This window comes from Sorex fumeus, unplaced genomic scaffold (assembly GCF_029834395.1).
Source record: "Sorex fumeus unplaced genomic scaffold, SorFum_2.1 ptg000002l, whole genome shotgun sequence".
NCBI classification, from domain to species: domain Eukaryota; kingdom Metazoa; phylum Chordata; class Mammalia; order Eulipotyphla; family Soricidae; genus Sorex; species Sorex fumeus.
In genome coordinates, this window is record NW_026606059.1 from 45,596,369 (window position 1) to 45,614,247 (window position 17,879).

At 42.4% G+C, this 17,879-nt stretch overlaps 1 protein-coding gene across 1 annotated transcript in view; it reads left to right on the forward strand.

The window, feature by feature from the left end:
- ZFAT (zinc finger and AT-hook domain containing) overlaps nt 1-17,879 on the forward strand; it is a 218,125-nt gene that overhangs the window by 159,726 nt on the left and 40,520 nt on the right. The window lies entirely within an intron of this gene.

Below are 17,879 nucleotides of genomic sequence, written 5' to 3' on the forward strand. Positions count from 1 at the left end.
CTTGGCCTGGCCCATCGCGATGCCAGGGTAGCACATAACTTACCGGCTTGCCCTGATTCCATCCAGTCCCACGTCGGGACCCTGCCCTTGGGGTGCTAGGAAGTGAGGGCAACTGAGGCTTAAGTTGAGAAGGCAGATGCCCAGGAGTGAATAATATTCAAAGCCAATCAATTCCTAAGTTACGGAGCGTATTAATTAATTGTCTTCCTGTATCTATACAAAAGGACATTGCATTAAAGTAAACTGCTCAAAAGACATAAGGAGAGGAGAAAGACAAATATTAACTTACAGTACAGCTTCAGTGTCTAAGCAGGATGAGACCTTACAAATTGGTTGGGGAAGAGAGCATAGAAGAGGTCACAGACAGACAAAGTAATGGGAGTGACTCGGGAGCACTGTGATGGGTACAATCTGATAAACCCAAGCTCCGTGTACTCCAACAATACTATTTCTATCTTCCTGCTTCTGTTGAGGTATGTTTTGTGGTCTAGCACATGGTCTATTTTGGAAAATGTTTTGTGTGCACTGGAGAAGAATGTGTATTCTTTCTTTTTGGTGTGTATAGCTCTGTATAAGTCTATAAGCCCTCTCTCTTCTATTGCTTCATTCAAAGCCAATGTTTCTTTGCTGAGTTTTGTTCTTGTTGATCTATACAGATGTTGATGTCTCCAGTTACTATTGTGTTGCTAGCAATGTCCTCCTTAAAATCCGTTAGCAGTTGTTTTAAATATTTAACTGTTCCCTCATTAGGTGCGTATACATCCAAGAGTGTGATTTCTTCCTGTTGTACGTACCCCTTGATGAATAGAAAATGGCCTTCACTGTTCCTTCTAATCTTTTTCAAATTGAATGTTGAAGTGTATGGTGTCGAATACTACTATGGCCACCCCAGCCTTTTTGAGGGAGCTGTTTCCTTGCAGGACTGTTTTCCATCCTTTAACTTTGAGTCTGTATTTGCTCTGACTGTTGAGATGAGTTTCTTGTAGGCAGCAGAATGTTGTGTTCTGTCTCTGATCCATTTTGCCACTCTGTCTCTTAATTGGTGAATTTAGACCATTGACGTTGAGAGAGATTATTGTTACGGGGTTTTGTGTCATCTTTCTGTAAGGGTCTGTTGTGCTCGTAGGGTTGTCTTGTCTTAAAGTAGTCCCTTTAGCCCTTCTTTTAGGTTTGGTTTTGAGTCTATGAAGTTCCTGAACGTCTGTTTATCCAGAAAATTATGTACTGTTCCTTAAAGTTTGAGTGAGAATTTAGCCAGATAGTGTATTCTTGGTGAAGCATTCATTTCAGTGAGTTTTTTCACTATATCCCACCATTGGCTTCAGGCTTGGAGGGTGTCCTCTGATAGGTCTGCTGTGAATCTAAGGGGTGCTCCTTTGATTTCCTTCTTTGACCTTATTGCTTGCAGTATTGTATCTCTTTCCACAGCATCTATCATTCTATCTATTATTGGAGTGTTTTCATTAGGGTCTCTTTTAGCTGGCACCCTTTGGGCTTCTTGAATCTGAATACTGTATTGTCCAGCTCTGGGAATTTTTCAGCAATCATTTAACCGTGTCTTTTTCATTGGGATTGTTTCCCTGACCCTCTGGTTCTCCGATGGTTCTAATGTTGTTCCTCTTGGAATCATTTCTTAGGACTCCAATTCACTCTCGAGCTATTTTGATGTCTCTTGTCATTGTTTGTTGTTTCCTATAGACTTCCTGCAGCTGATCTTCTAGCTCACGGATTCTGTCTTTAGCTGTAGCCATTCTACTGTTGAGGGCACACACTGATTTTTTTATTTCTTCTACTGAATCCTTTATTTGTGACACTTCTGTGCGTAGCTTTTCAATTTCTGCTCTTATTTCTTCTCGTAATTTCTCGATTGTCCGATCCATTGTTTCTTTCATGTCCTCCTTTAATTATTGGATTACTGTGTCACTATTTCTTTGAGTTCATTGAACATCTTCATTACTTCATATCTGAATTCTTTATCATAGAGGTTCCTTTTAGTGAGTAACACCTAATGAGGCTACTGGACTCTTCATTGTCCACTCTTTGTGGTGGTTATTTGCATTGTTTCTTCATGTTGGTGTGGTGGTATGGAGACTGAGAGTTACACGAGATTGCCTGGTATGAGTAATTTACCTGTGGCCGCTTGAGCATCTGCAGGTCCAAAATTAGGCCATGCCCACTTCTGCAGTAGCCACGCCCACTTCCAAAGAGGCCACACCCACTTCTGAAGAGGTTATGCTCCCTACAGGTAGCTGGTGTGGGGAGTGTACAACCTGAGGGATGGAGAAGATCAGGCACAGAGTTGGGGTCGAACAGGAAGAGGCTCATGGGTGATAGGTGGCTCTGGGACTAGAGGACACCTGGAACGAAAAGGAAGAGTCTCCTATTTTATTTTTTTTTTGAAGGGCTCCCCAGCAGTAGCCCTGAGTCTTCTCACAGCACTATCTGGCCTGGCTGTAGTGGTAGGATGGCTTTGTGCTTGGACCTAGCTGTTCTGGGGTGGAGGTGGGGGGTGCTAGGGCCACTCTGGTGATACTTAGGGGCCACCAGACCTACATCTGGGATTGGCTCCATGGGAATATGGGGACTATGAGGGCTATACTTGGCAGTGCTTGAGGGATTGCTCTGCCCAGGATGGATCTTGGAACCCAGTACAGGCCTACAATGCCCTTTAGCTCTAAGAGCTATCTTTCCAGCTAGCTGCTTTTAACTCTTCTTTATTATGAAAGAGAATGTACTTTTGGAAGACCACAAAGCTCATAAATGTGTGGTCTGATGAATATTCATGAAGTGAGAACTCCTGCAGATACTTCCCAGAAAAGTCATTGCCAGTCATTAGACCCCCTCCGTGGGGCCCTACTTGAGCCCAGGGGAGACCACTCTCCTGACTTTTGGGAGAATTACCTGTTTGTTTTTACCAGGATGCATATTTGGATTTACATAGAAATCCAGGTATGCATCCCTAAGCTAAGTAATTTAACAGTGCAAGTTCTGAACTTTATATTAAGTTTATCTGAACGTCGAGCTACAGGCTCCATTAGTTTTCTTTGGTTTGAACTTGACCTAGTATCAGTAGCATGGGGCTTCTGTATGTAATTCTGATTCTGGTGCTCCACTGCTGCTGAACCACTGGCTTATTTTTGTTTTGTCTTTCTTAAGAATCCAGCTATTGGGCACTCATGATTCCAAGCTGCATATGGCTGACCCCAGTTAAAGTCTCCAGTACATATGGCCCTCTGAGCACTACTCAGGGTCACTCCTGAGCACTGAGTTAGGAATAGCCCCTGGCCATACCTGGTGGGTATGACCCATCCGGATCTGTAGCACCGTAGCACTGTCCTCCCGTTGTTCATCGATTTACTCGAGCAGGCCCAGTAACGTCTCCGTCGTGAGACTTGTTGTTACTGTGTTTGGCATATCCAATATATCACGGGTACCTTGTCAGACCTTGCTGTGCAGGCGAGATACTCTCAGTAACCTGACGGGCTCTCCGAAAGGGGCAGAGGAATTGAATCCGGCTCGGCAGGGCTGGCTGCGCTCAAGGCAAACGCCCTACCGCTGTGCTATTGGGTTGGAGTAATCATACCAATCTGAGGCCAAAAAACAAACAAACAAACAAAAAACCAAAAAGAACAAAACAAAAAATGCCCTCCTATTCTTTTTTTTTGTTTTGGGGTCACATCCAGCAGTCGTTCCTGGCTTAGTGCTCAATGGTTTACCCTTGCAGTGCTCAGTGAAGCTATGCATTCCAGCCTGTTGAGAGTGCTCTTTTTGGTCCTAAAATTTACTTTGTCTGTGTTTTTCTTTTTGTTAGGAAGGAGTTCCTCTTCTCATCTTGTATTCTGCACCTGGGCCTGGGACATTATCCTCCTGGGTTGAGCACTGTGCTTTCTCCAAGGAGTATCCATGGGGCAGTTCCTACTGCTGGGGGTGTTGTTCTGCTCAATCTGGAGGAGATGAACATGCATACAGCAGATGACATTTGAGAAGGATTAATGCCACCTGATTTTACGAGGTGCCCTGGAAGAGGCTGGGGCAGACAAGAAGGAGAATGAATGGCCTTCTTCCTGGGAGATTGTGGAAGTTTCTGGGGACAAGGCAGGGGGAGTAGCATGTGAATTAAGACTTGAAGAATGAATAGGAGCTTGTCTGGGAGAACATTGCCCCTGAGAGACAACAACCAAATATATAGGCATTTTTTGTGACTTGGTGTTAAGACAGATGTTGAGGTCATCAAGTTATGAAACCTATGAAACACAGTGGTGTTTTTATTCAATGCAAAGAGAAGGCATTGTTTCAACGTTGGGGGTAGAGCACTTATTTGGCATATCCCATGATTCATGCTCTGGAGATCTGGGCCTTTAGGCTTTGCTTTGATGAATGGGATCAGCATCACATCCAGCTGGACCAATCTGCTCATCCAGGACACAGCTTTGACTGGATTACCTCATTGCTGACATGTTTGTTTCACTAAGATAACCCTATCCCCTATCCCCTTCTTGTTTTGCTTCCTGCAGTATTTAGAATCTGTAGGTTTTTTTCCTGTGGTTGTCATGGAGCATGACACAAAAGGCGCAGCAGAAGACAGGCACTGGGTCCCAGAGCAGAAATGGACATCTAGCCAAACCCCGTGAGACAACCACAGAGGGACAGAAGTGGCCCACCTGGTTGCAGAAGTTGTCGTAGAAGTTAAGCCAAGTAGAAAAGAATAGGCCCGAGGTGTTCTTAAGGAAGAAAGAGTAACCTGAAAGCCTGAGAAGGCTGGTGCAGTAAAATGGGTGGAGGATGCACTCAGAAGGTGCAGCAGAGAATCATTTAGAGCTTTCTAACTGTAAGCTCTGTGGGAACCTGGAGGACTCTGAAAGGGGAGTGACATAGACACTTGTCCAGGTGAGGCCAGTTAGGGAAGTTGTCCTTGCTCCAGGGCAGAGTTGCCTTGTGATGATATGCAAAGGGAAGAGTCAGGAAGGGCGCAGTATGGTAAGCAGAGGCATGGATGGATGTGGGCAGAGGTGTGGCTGGAGCCGTTAGGTCTCCAGTGCAGTAGCCTCGTAGGCTATGGAATTTTTTCTACAAGCTAAAGGCAGACATTGGACTATTGGAGCAAAGATATGACCTGACTGTTTTACATCTTTTAGAGTTGCTCTTGGGATAGTGTCATGGTAGGGTCAGTGAGATGGCCAGGAGACCATTTGGGGTCATCTGGTCATCCAGGTGGGATTGGGGTTCCAGTTGGATATAGGGTTTCCACGTCAGACCCCCTGTCACAGACTCTCACCACCTCTTTGCCATGAAATGCTTTGGGGCTCTAATTACTCTTAAGGCCTCTGGCCAGTTTTGGTTTTTAATGTGTTTGACTAAACAATGATATGTTTCTAACTATTTAAAACAAATGATGTGATATAGAAATTCTGGAAATTGTGAAAAATTTATGGGGGAAAAATGGTGCAATTAACCCAGGCAGTAACTGTTGCCCCAGTCTGTTCATGGTATTCATGCATTTTCCCTCTTGCCTACAGCAGTTCACAGCCACAGCACAGTCAGCTGGTGTGGAAACAGTGTTCTCTAGATCTAACTGGTACTGAGCCCACAATCTGTAGATATTGTTCTAGGTGCTGTAATACACAGTGATCAAAATAATGGAAGAAATTCTGCCCACGTTAATTTTATATTCTCTTGGAGGGAGGAGTAGATTAAGTAAGTATATAATGTTATGTTGGAAGATAATAAATGCCATAAAAATTAGTAAATCAGGTACCAGGAAATAAAGCAGTTTGATTCTGAGCACCACATGGTCCCTCGGGCATCACTAGGTATAACCCTGGAGGCCCCAAGCATACCAGGTATGGCTCTAGAGGTCTTTATCTCTGCTGGGTGGACTTGGTATCCCTGGTAGGGGCTGAGCATCCTCTGGCCCTCATACTGAGTAGAGGGTGAGAAGTGCTGTTAGGGTCCCTGGACCTCCTGAGCACCACTGGGGGGCCCCTTCCCACCTTTGATGAAAGAAGTAATTTAGAGAAAAAATACTGAAGACGGAAAGGACTTCGCTGAACAGTGACATTTGCCATTTGATCTGTGGTATAGAGAGGCTAGGAAGGAAGCATGTCCCTAAGGTACATTAGGTTGTTCAAATGTTTTCTGGTCATCTCTTCCAAGATGTCTGTTGGGTGAGGAAAGACCAAGAGTAGTGCTCTATAATGCTACAACTTTATGGAATGATGATGTATATGTTTGTGAACACTCAGTAGCACTGTTTTTATATAGTCTCTGAAGTCCCCGCCAGTAATTGTGTGATGCCAGTGTCTTCTTATCCCTGGCTTTCAGAGAAGGAAACAGACTGGAATCAGGAACTTGCATGTGGGTCTGTATTAGCTGGAGGTGTGTAGAGACCTGCTGGCCAGCCCTCTTTCTAGGAGGAGTGGCATTCAGCTGACCCGTCACCAGCCCTCACGTGGATTGCTGCTTGTTCTGTTTTGGTGAGGAGTTTTAGGGTCAGTGGTCAGAAGTCCTCCCACCATCTTATTTTCCTCATGCTCAGAAAGTTTTTTTGAGGCAGATTCATTTCTTCTCCTCTGTAATATGTCCATGGTGGCATTTTAGGTCACCTTATTATTTTTACAGAACTTCCTTTTTCGAGCTGCCACTTCTGTTGTGCAGTGACAGATAAGAAGACAGTGTGATCTGAATGCTCTTGCTCTGTGCACCTTTTCCCAAACAGCTGGGTGTGGAACCACCCCCTTAGCATTTCTTCTCTGTATTACTAGCACTTCTCCGTAAATCTTTTCTTGTATCTTTTTATGAGTTAAAAACAATGACTTATTTTTTCTCCTCCTTTTCCCAATGTTGATGTTTGACAGCTGGGGTTGCCTGACTACAGTGCTTGTGCAGTTAGTTGTGTGGCTTGCTGGGAGTTCGACATTAGGCTCAGTGCTAAAACATTTGACCTTGGTTATTGCTACCTGGCCCAGTGGTTTTTCAACTGCTCATCTGTGGATCAGTGTCTGTTTTTTTTTTTTAAAGGTTGAAAAAACACCATCTTGAACATGCCTGATATCTGCATGTTGAATGGACAGAAATGTTTTGTGGTGAATATGTTTTAGTCAGTAACTGAATGTATGGACCTTGCAGGTGCTGTGTTAGGCAGAACTTGAGGTTCCTTGCAGCCTCATGGAAACACACATTGTCATAGTGTGTTGTGATGGATTCTATAAGGGGAGCTGGAGAGAGTCTAACTTGGTCCTGAGGTGGCAGGAAAAACTTGGCCAATAAAGCAAGTACTACGCTATGTCCTTCAGATCATAGAGGAGGGACGAAGGTATAGGAAGAGACAAGCTTTCCCATGGTGGCTGGACTGCATTTGGAAGGGAGTCCCAACAAGGTGTGGACAGAGCAGAGCATTTCTTCAGTGCTGGGAGAAGTGAACCAGACCAAGGAGTTTGCACTGTACTCAACAGAATTGTTTTATCACAGTGATTGATAAAAAACAAATACTGTTGTGCAGTATGGAAATTAGAGCAATTAGGTACATGAGTCAAGAGAAAATGCAGGGAACATTTCTTCTGGGCTTCTTTTGTTAAAAAAGAAGGGATACTTTCAAGAGACGTGGTAGATTAGAGAGCTGATGGGAAACTTGTTGGATGGTAGTCAGAGAGAGGAAGGGACACAGAAATCACACCAGGTCTTGAGTGTATGTAGGACATTTACCAGAATACAGAAGAAAGTTACCAACTGGCTTAGCTTTCAAAGGTGCAGAGCAGACAATATGTAACCCTACCTCTAGGCCTCCAGATGGAAGACCTACTAATGACCATAGTAAGAGGGTCTAGTAGACTGTTTTATTCTTCTCTCTACTTAACAGATCAGATTGCTTGATATATTGGCATGGTTGTTCATGCTGCTAAATAATTTAAGCACACCTTTAAAAAAAATCTCTCTTTATTTACAAGTATGAGTTGTAGTGAATGTATGAACTGGGTAGATGGTAGTGTCGGGGCTTTGTAGGGTGTGGTAGTACTTTTCTGTGCCTCTAGAGGAGGGAGGTCACTTAATAGGGACTGGCCCTGAGTCAAAGGCAAACTCTGATGCATCACTTTATGACAGACTTTTGGGGAGGATCATGGGATATCTTTAGGATGGGAGGGCAGGGAAATTGTTAATCTTCTCAGGAGGTGCCTCAGATGACCAGTGAATATATAAGTGAATTGGTTAAGGGCAGCAATAATGAAACCTTCTATCATATGTTTCTCGGGCCTGTTCAGATATTCAAGGACATATTTTCCTATTTTAGATGTGGAACTAAAAAGTATGGTGTTTTCATGATCTTAGCCAGAATGACTCAGATTATAAATAATAGATGCAATATCTGAACCCTAACTATGTGCTTTTTGTTATTTGTGGCCTTTGACTCCTCTCTTCTATCTGTGCTTTTTGTAGAAATGCTGTCGAGTCATTGTGAAGGTTCTCTGTGCTGTAAACTTGCCCATGTTCTATCCCAGTTTCTATCAAGAAGTGTCTAAATTGTCCTGTACTGACCATTCTATTCAATCTAATCAGTCACATAAGACTTTTCTGCATTTGGAATTCAGACTCCTCTGGATTCCAGTTAGGCCTGAGGTGTTCTCCTTCGTCACTTCCTTCTCAGTGTCTGACTCTAGCTCTGTCTCTTGCACCAAATTAATGAGGCCATTAAGCTAAAGGTTCTGAAACAGTGACATCTCCTCACTCATCACCCAGAACCTTCTTTTTTGCCACTGCCCTTTTGTCACTGCCCTGCAGAGAGCAGAAGGCCCATCACAGAGAAGCAGGCTCACATTTTGATCTCTGGGCCTTTTGGTTCTCATCGGGAACTCCCTGTTGTGTTTGGTTATATAAGCTCCACTGCAGATTCTGCCCAGTGAGAAACTTTCTGCTTGCTGGGAGTGGAAATGAAAAACACCTTCACCTTTTCTCCAGAAAGCCATCCTGGGCTTTGTATAATCTTGAACATTACCTCATCACCATCTTATCATCTGGTTTGAAATGTTCCTTTAAGTCCCTTTCTGGGTACTGATGGGAAATTTGATTAACTTCTTGTAATGTAGTTAGCTCTCTTCTAATCGAGTTTTTCAGAACCCAGTTTCACATGTGAGGCAGGACTTCCTGTCCTTTTCAATTTTCTTTTCATTTGAAGAAGCAGATTTCTACACAATTAAATCTTCCAATTGTGTAGAAGTGAATATTACCTGGTTTCTTGACATAAATCTGAGCTTTTTTTAAAGTACAATCTTATTTTTTATTAAGACACTGTGATTTACAAAGTCATTCATGATAGAGTTTTAGACACATAATGTTTCAACACCAGTCCTGCCACCAGTATGGCCTTTCCTCTACCAGTGTTCCCAGCTTCCCTCCTACCTTGAGTTCTTAATGCACACTTTTTTAGGTTTGGTTATTGTAGTTTAGTCTCTCTCTTTTTTTTTTCTTTTTTGCTTTTGGGTCATACCTGGTGATGCATAGGGGTAATTCCTGACTCATGGGCTCAGGAATCACTCCTGGTGGTGCTCAGGGGACCATATGGGATGTTGAGAATCAAACCCAGGTTGGCCGTGTGCAAGGCAAATGCCCTACCCACTGTGCTGTAGTTCAAGCCTCTGTAGTTTAGTCTCTTGATTACAGTTTTGTTGGCTCTGTGGTTTAGGTATATGCATATACCATACCTCTATCCTATCAGTATGTTCAAGGCCCCCTTATCCCAGCCTCAATAGGTCACGTGCATTTTTCCAACTCAAATTGATAATCTTCAGCACACCTTTTTTTTTTCCCCTTTATTTTATTTTTTTTAATTTTATTTTTTTCCCCCTTTATTTTATTTTATTTTTTTTAAAGTTGTAGATTTACAATTTTTTGTGCTTTGGTTTCAATTATACAATGATCAGATACCCATCCCTCCACCAGTGCCCATTTTCCACCACCATGGATAATATCCCTCCCACCCCCATCCCCCCATCCCCCCTGTCTCTGTGGCAGGGCAATCCCCTGTGTTCTCTCTCTCCTTTTGGGTGTTGTGGTCTGCAAAAGAGGCATTGAGTGGCAAACATGTTCAGTCCATAGTCTACTTTCGACATGCATCTCCCCTCCTGGGAGGATCCTCCAAACATCCTTTATTTGGTGCTCCCTTCTCTATCTGAACTGCCCTTTCCTCTAGGATACCCGGCTGGCCTCTAAGTTATGGAGTAATCCTCCTGGTGCTGATCTCAGCTATTCTTGGGTGTTAATCTCATACTTTGTTACTTTATATCCCCCAGATGAATGCAATCTTTCTATGTCTATCCCTCTCTTTCTGACTCATTTCGCTTAGCATGATACTTTCCATATTGTACCACTTGTATGTAAATTTCATGACTTCATCTTTTCTAAGAGCTACATAGTACTCCATTGTGTAGATGTACCAAAGTTTCTTTAACCAGTCATCTGTTCTTGGGCATTCAGGTTTCTTCCAGTTTCTGGCTATTGTAAAGAGTGCTGCAATGAACAAACAAGTGCAGATGTCACTTCGACTATACATTTTTGCCTCTCTGGGATATATTCCCAGGAGTGGTATTGCTGGGTCAAATGGGAGCTCAATTTCTAATTTTTTGAGAATCGTCCATACTGTTTTCCAGAAGGGCTGAACCAGTGGACATTCCCACCAACAGTGAAGGAGTGTCCCTTTCTCGCCACATCCACGCCAGCATCGGTTGCTTTTGTTCTTTTGAATATGGGCCAGTCTCTGAGGTGTGAGATGGTATCTCATTGTGGTTTTGATCTGCATCTCCCTGATGATTAATGATGTAGAGCATTTTCTCATGTGCTTTTTTGCCATTCGGATTTCTTCTTTGAGAAAGTTTCTGTTCATTTCATTGCCCCATTTTTGGATGGGGTTGGATGTTTTCTTCTTGTGGAGTTTAACCAGTATTTTGTATATCCTGGATATCAACCCCTTGTCAGATGTGTATTCGGTGAATATCCTTTCCCATTCTGTAGACTGTCTTTGTATTTTGGTCACTGTTTCTTTGGAGGTGCAGAAGCTTCTTAGTTTAAGATAGTCCCATTTATCTATCTCTGTTTTCACTTGCTCGGCCAGTGGTGTGGCATCTTTGAAGATACCATTAGCTTCAATGTCATGGAGGGTTTTGCCAACTTTATCTTCAATGTACCTTATGGTTTCTGGTCTGATGTTGAGGTCTTTAATCCATTTTGATCTTACTTTTGTACATGGTGTTAGGCAGAGTTCTGAGCCTATTTTTTTGCATGTAGCCGTCCAGTGATGCCAACACAATTTATTAAAGAGGCTTTCCTTACTCCACTTCACATTACTTGCACCTTTATCAAAGATTAGATGAGCATATGATTGAGGAGAGATGTCAGTGTATTCAACCCTGTTCCATTGGTCTGCAGTTCTGCCTTTGTTCCAGTACCATGCTGTTTTAATTATTACTGCTTTGTAGTACAGTTTGAAGTTCGGGAGGTTGATTCCTCCCATTTTCTTTTCCCCAAGAATTGCTTTAGCTATTCGTGGGGGCTTATTGTTCCATATAAATTTCAAGAGTGTTTGCTCCATTTCTTTGAAGAATGTCATGGGTATCCTTATAGGGATTGCATTGAATTTATACAATGCTTTCGGTAGTATTGCCATTTTGACAATGTTAAGTCTCCCGACCCATGAGCAGGGGATATCTTTCCATTTCCTCATGTCCTCTTTTATTTCCTGAAGTAGCGTTTTGTAGTTTTCTTTGTGCAGGTCCTTTACTTCCTTAGTTAAGCTGATTCCTAGGTACTTGATTTTCTGGGGCACAGTTGTGAATGGGATTGTTTTTTTCATGTTGCTTTCTTCTCTCTCACTGTTTGCGTATAGGAAAGCCATGGACTTTTGGGTATTGATTTTATAACCTGCAACTTTACTATACGAGTCTATTGTTTCTAGGAGTTTTTTGGTGGAAGTTATTGGGTTCTCTAAGTAGAGTATCATATCATCTGCGAATAGTGAGAGCTTGATTTCTTCGTTTCCTACCTGAATGCCCTTAATATCTTTTTCCTGCCTAATCGCTATTGCAAGTACTTCCAGTACTATATTGAACAGCAGTGGAGAGAGTGGGCATCCCTGTCTCGTCCCTGATCTTAGAGGGAAGGCTCTCAGTTTTTCTCCGTTGAGGATGATGCTTGCTGTAGGCTTGTGGTAGATGGCTTTAATTATGTTGAGGAAGGTCCCCTCTATACCCATTTTGGCTAGGGTTTTCATCATAAAGGGGTGCTGGATCTTATCAAATGCTTTCTCTGCATCTATTGATATGATCATATGCTTTTTATCTTTTAGCACACCTTTTGAGAGGTTGTTTAATACACCTTTTGGAAAAAGGTACTTAATGTACATCATTAATACATGACCCCAAACCTAGCTCTGCCCCTTGTCTTCTCTCTGAGACTTGGCTTTTGTTTATAATATTTTACTGAAACTCCTTTCAAGAAGGCCAGAGTGCTCACCTCCTAAGACAAGGCCTTCTGTTTACTATTAGGCCATACCTGATTGGATTTCATAGTGCACTAGATAAAAAGGATATTGTTATTCTCTGGATTTGTGACACTGACACCCCAGAGTCTTCTACTTGCAGCCGATTTTCATGTCTTCCTTCATGAGCTCATCCAGGATGCTGTTTCCGTGCCACTGCTCTTCTGGGATTATGGATTCTCTCATCATGGGTGTGTCCTGTGGTAGGAACGAGTTCATTGTCTGAGCTCAGGTCTGTGTCTGTAGCCAAGATTTTTCTTCTCAGACTCATGTCTTCATCATTTTCTGGATCTGCCTTCCAGGTTGGCCAGAGTTCTATAAACGTACCCTCTTCTTTCACTGCAGAAAAGTTCCGTTCATAGAACTTTATTTGCAACTGGCAGAGTTCTTCCCTCCTTGTCATCCAGGCTGTATCTCTTGTCCATCTATGTTATCTCTTGTCTATACCACTGTAACAACTGAATAATTGGTTCCCTGCTTCCTGTCTTCTTCCTTTCAATTCCTCCTTCCACCAATTTCCAGCGTCTAAATGAGATATTGACCTGTTGCCTCTCAACAGCTGTAGGAGACTCTCAATGTCTGCAGCACTCTACTGACCTAGCACATATTCTACTGTGACCTGCTACTGCTTGTCTCACTGCTTTCCAGCTGCTGCTTTATCTCTGGAATCCAGGAGTTTTCAGAATTCTCCCAGTTCACCACAGTGTTTCTCATTTTAAGCACTTGGTACTTAGATCTGATCTGGCTTCTGTGCAGGAGCTCCAGGAATACCTTGCACTTCCCAGGGTACTCCCATAGGCTTTTAGGGTGTTACCAGGAGCAGAGATCAGGAATAAATGATGACTGAAAGTGGAATCATCTTTCTATTGCTAGCTGAGCCTGGCTCCAAAATCCAGTGTAGACCAACCAGTCAGACCAAAGACTGAATGTTTGGGTCAAATTCTGTAATTATTCTACGTCTTGGTTATTTCATCTGTAAAATGGAATAATAGCTTCAGGCCACATGAATTTGTTGTGAGACTTACCAGAATGTATGCTTAATGCAACTCTGGCATATGGTATTATCAGTATTATTAACTGAAATATAGGGATTATTGTGTTAGATAGTACTTACACTTGATCAGGAACTCAAGGGCAACATTTAACAGCAGGCATAGCTAAGGGTTTTCTTCTTTCTTTCTTTCTTTCTTTCTTTCTTTCTTTCTTTCTTTTGTCCTTCCTTCCTTTCTCTCTCTCTCTCTCTCTCTCTCTCTCTCTCTCTTTCTCTCTCTCTTTCTGTTGTCTTTCCTCAATAAGAAATTTTGTGCATTTGTGCATTGTTGCTAACTAACCACGACAGCTTATTTATATTTTCTTTCCAACTCCAGGCCAGATTCTGGTCTGAAAGCTGACAATAAATAACTTCCTTTTTGAGGTCTAGCATCACCTGCTCTCTGTAAGTATCTGCCTGAGAAGTTAAGTTATGGTTTAGTGTGTCTACGTATCAGTCAATCTATTCAGTTGATATCTATATCCAAAGCTGCATATGTATTCAGTAAATGCAAATCTCTTACTAGTCATTGTGTGTTTAGATAATAGAAGGGCATCTGGACCACAACATTTGCTTCCTAACTGAAGTTTTCATATGTATAGCTTTAACTGTGCAGTCAGACATGTATCCATCAGTGGGATGCCGTTCTTACTCTCTCTTATCTCTGTCTCCTGCCCTTCAACAGAGTTCTCTGTCAAAATGGTCTCAACTTTAAGTGAAAGGCATAGATAAAGCTCAATGATCACCAGGTCATCATTAAGGAAAATGGATACAAGTAGAAGTTTGGTGGGAATTCTTCCCATGCAGAAGACTGTAAATGGGTATGAAGTAGAGCAAATATCATCAAAGGAAAGATACAGAGAGGCTTAACTTTATTTTTCTTCTTTCCTTTTTTAAAAAAATATTATAATACTGTGATTTGCAAAGTAGTTCATAATAGAGTTGTTTTAGGTATTCAATATTCCAATACCAGTTCCACCGCCATTATGTTCCCTCCATCAATGTCTCCAATTTCCCATATACCACCCAAACCTGCCCCATTAGCAGGAGCAAACAAATTTACTTCATATTTTTTATTATATCAAAAAGATAAATAGGATTATCAAAAGAATGATCAATAAAGTCAATTATGACAATTATTCTGTTTTTCAATGGTAAAGTCATCATTAAAGGATTTACTGAGTTGGTTGGTGCTTAGTTGTAGGCACTTAAATTTCTCAGCCCCTGGTGCTATTCATCAGTGAAGGATGCCCCTCGGAAGTTTTGACCACCCTGCTTCTGACAAAGGGCTCAAAAGAAAGGTAGCATGTGCTTTGAAAGCTGGAGCCCCAGGTTCAATTTCAGCACTACATAGTTCCCAGTCAGGCACTATATGAATAATGCTGAGTAAGGAATTAAAGGTTTCCATAGAAATAAGTCTAGCTCTGAGACCGATTTCTCATTTAGCCTTACCTGGCCTTGCCTGTATGTATGCCATCCAACCCCCAGCCCTCCACAAATATGCTCTTATTTTCCAATTCTACCAGGAAGCAAACCTGCAGAACAAAATGCATGAAAGGGCTTATAAGGCAGTTTACCAGTTTTGTCACAAAAGGATGAATTTGGCTCTCAAGCCTGACATTAGGTTTGCAGGACCATTTCTCACTTTAATTGTCCCTGTTCTTCCTGCCTCTTTGCCTGATGACACCTATCACTGGTAAATGTAGCATTTCTGGGTTTTTTACTTCTTTTTTTTTTCTGAGTTCTGTGTAAATGCCAACATTCCAAAACAATATGATAGTGTTTGGTTATTTAGAAATAACACTGGAAAATATTACAGCTTTTATTTTAACTTTGAAAATCATCAGACCTCTTAGTCTCTGCTTAGTAGAAAGAAAAAAGAGGCGCAGTTTTTGCCTTTGTTCCTTATTGTTTTATGTAATAAACCTTGTGGGCCAGAACAGATGGTTTTCGTAGGTGATGGACTCAAGGTTGCGCATCCAGTGTAGCATCCTGGGACCAAAATGAGTCTCTGGGGAATTGGTTTCCCTAGATTAAATGTCCTATGTCTGTTTCTTCAAGAATGGCCTCCGGAAAGTAACAGCACTTCCTTTGAGGACACTCATTTCTGTGTTTGAGTGACAGGCAGAGACAAGCAGTGCTGGATTCTCATGCATTTTCTGAGGAAGTCTGGGCAAGTGACTCAGTGATTGGTGAACTCAGAAGGAGAAAAAATGATGAGGATGTTTAGGTTTCTGTCTCTTGATGATTAGCTTATTTCATAAAAAGACAGTATAAAATCTATTTATTATGAGGTGGCACACTGTAAAGAAAATATTACTATAAAGACACTAGTGAAAATTCCTATCTTTGGTTTAGAAGAGATTCTGCTTGATACAGACGTGCAGCAATCACCAATTGTAAAAATGTAATCAAATGTAAAAATGATTGTTGTTTTCTTTTCAGTTCCAGAGATTTAACCCAGGACCCATACAAATCATATGTGTGATACAAAGTATGTACTCTACCACCGAACCAATCTCCAGGCCCCAAAATTGATTATTGAAATCACGGCCAAAGAACAAAATAGGCCCAAGCATAGAAATATGAAGGAAGCCAGCATTTAACATTAGAGCTGGGTGGTAGAGGGTATGTTTCGCTTGCAGAAAGGAAGGAAAGGAAGGAATGGAGGGAGGGAGGGGGATGATCTAATAAGTAAGCCAATTAACTTCAGAGTGGGAGAAGGAGAACCTTCTGCAGTGTTGCCATGTCACAAATGTCATATGGGAGTTAGCAGCCAGCTGAAAGAGATGGTTGGGAAAAGGCACAAAGTCTGATGAAAGATCGTGGGCTGGACTGCTGGAGCTGTTTGCTGGGAAGTCTCATGGACCTGGGGAAGGGAAGCACAGATAGAATGGGGGGGGCGCTCTTTCAAGGGTGAGTGGGTGGGTGGGACTGAAGGAAAAGGAGTGAGGAGTGACTTTAACAAGGACACGGGAAGATGGGGCTTCTTCTCATTTTCTTCCTTATCTTTCCCTTCATTTCTCTTTCCCTCAATGGAAATACTTCAGCACACCTGTCCAAAATAGGTTGGAGGAAACATCAAAGAAGAGGGACTGGGGAGATGGTACCAGAACACAGGAATTTGCTTTACATATAGACGACCCCAGTTCAATCCCTGGCACCACATATGGCCCCATGGACCCCTGAGCAAGGAATAAGCCCTAAGCACTGCCAGATGTGGCCCAGTCCCCCACCTATCTCAAAGAAAAGAAGACATTTTCCCTCCTGGTTGATTCATTCACCTTCAGAGACCTACTGCTCCTGGCTTGACACTTCTAGTAATGGGACTGTTGATTCAAGAGGGTCCTGAGATATTTCTAGATACCATGTATAAGCTACCACAGACATAAGAGTTTTGTAAAATTGTAGTTAAAAAAATCCTTGTGGCATCTTTGAGATCGCTTTGTTATATGATTGAATTTTCACAGTAAACTCGCAGGTTGTGGTGTCGTCTGTTTCACTGATGCAAAGTTTGGTGCTAGGAGTTTTACCACTTGTCGATATTCCCATGCTGGTCAGCACTGTGGTTCATTCATTAATTCCTCATCATATTGAACTTGTCCAGTTGGAATCTCTTGTGCTTTCTGAGCCTTGTTTTTCTTTCAGGCTGCTCCATGCTCTTCCTGCCATGCCACAAAACTGAATGTATCACAGACATGTTTCACTGACAAAGCTGGGATTTCCGTAGCTCTGTGCTATAAAGTCAGGCAACACGTGGTTCAAAAGGGCACTTTGATGTGGAGCTGGGGGAATGACAGTGATCCAGATATATACCCATCATCTGACTAATGGCCGGGTTTTACTGGGCTCTTCAAGAAGTCTTAGCAAGGGGCGATAGCACAGCCTTGCTCGCAGATGACGCGGGTTCAATTCCCAGCATCCCATATGGTCCCCCGAGCACCGCGAGGAGTAATTCCTGAGTGAAGAGCCGGGAGTAACCTCCGTGCATCATCAGGTGTGACCCAAAAAGCAAAAGAGAAAGAGAGGGAGAAAGAAAGAAAAAGAAAGAAAGAAAGAAAGAAAGAAAGAAAGAAAGAAAGAAAGAAAGAAAGAACTCTTTTAACAAGCACCCCTTCTTCCCTTACCACTCTGAGTCTCCTAAGCATATGCAAGGTGGCACACAAGGGTTGTATGACCCACTTGTGTCCTTTTCCTGAAGTGCCTTGTCTTGCCCAGGTAGGAGTCAGAAATAGTTTTGTCCTAATGGTGGACAGTGGTGGATTAGAACTCATGTCTGTGTCACTGCTCTAGAGGACACTTGTGTAACTCCTCCCCCTTGTCTCCGCA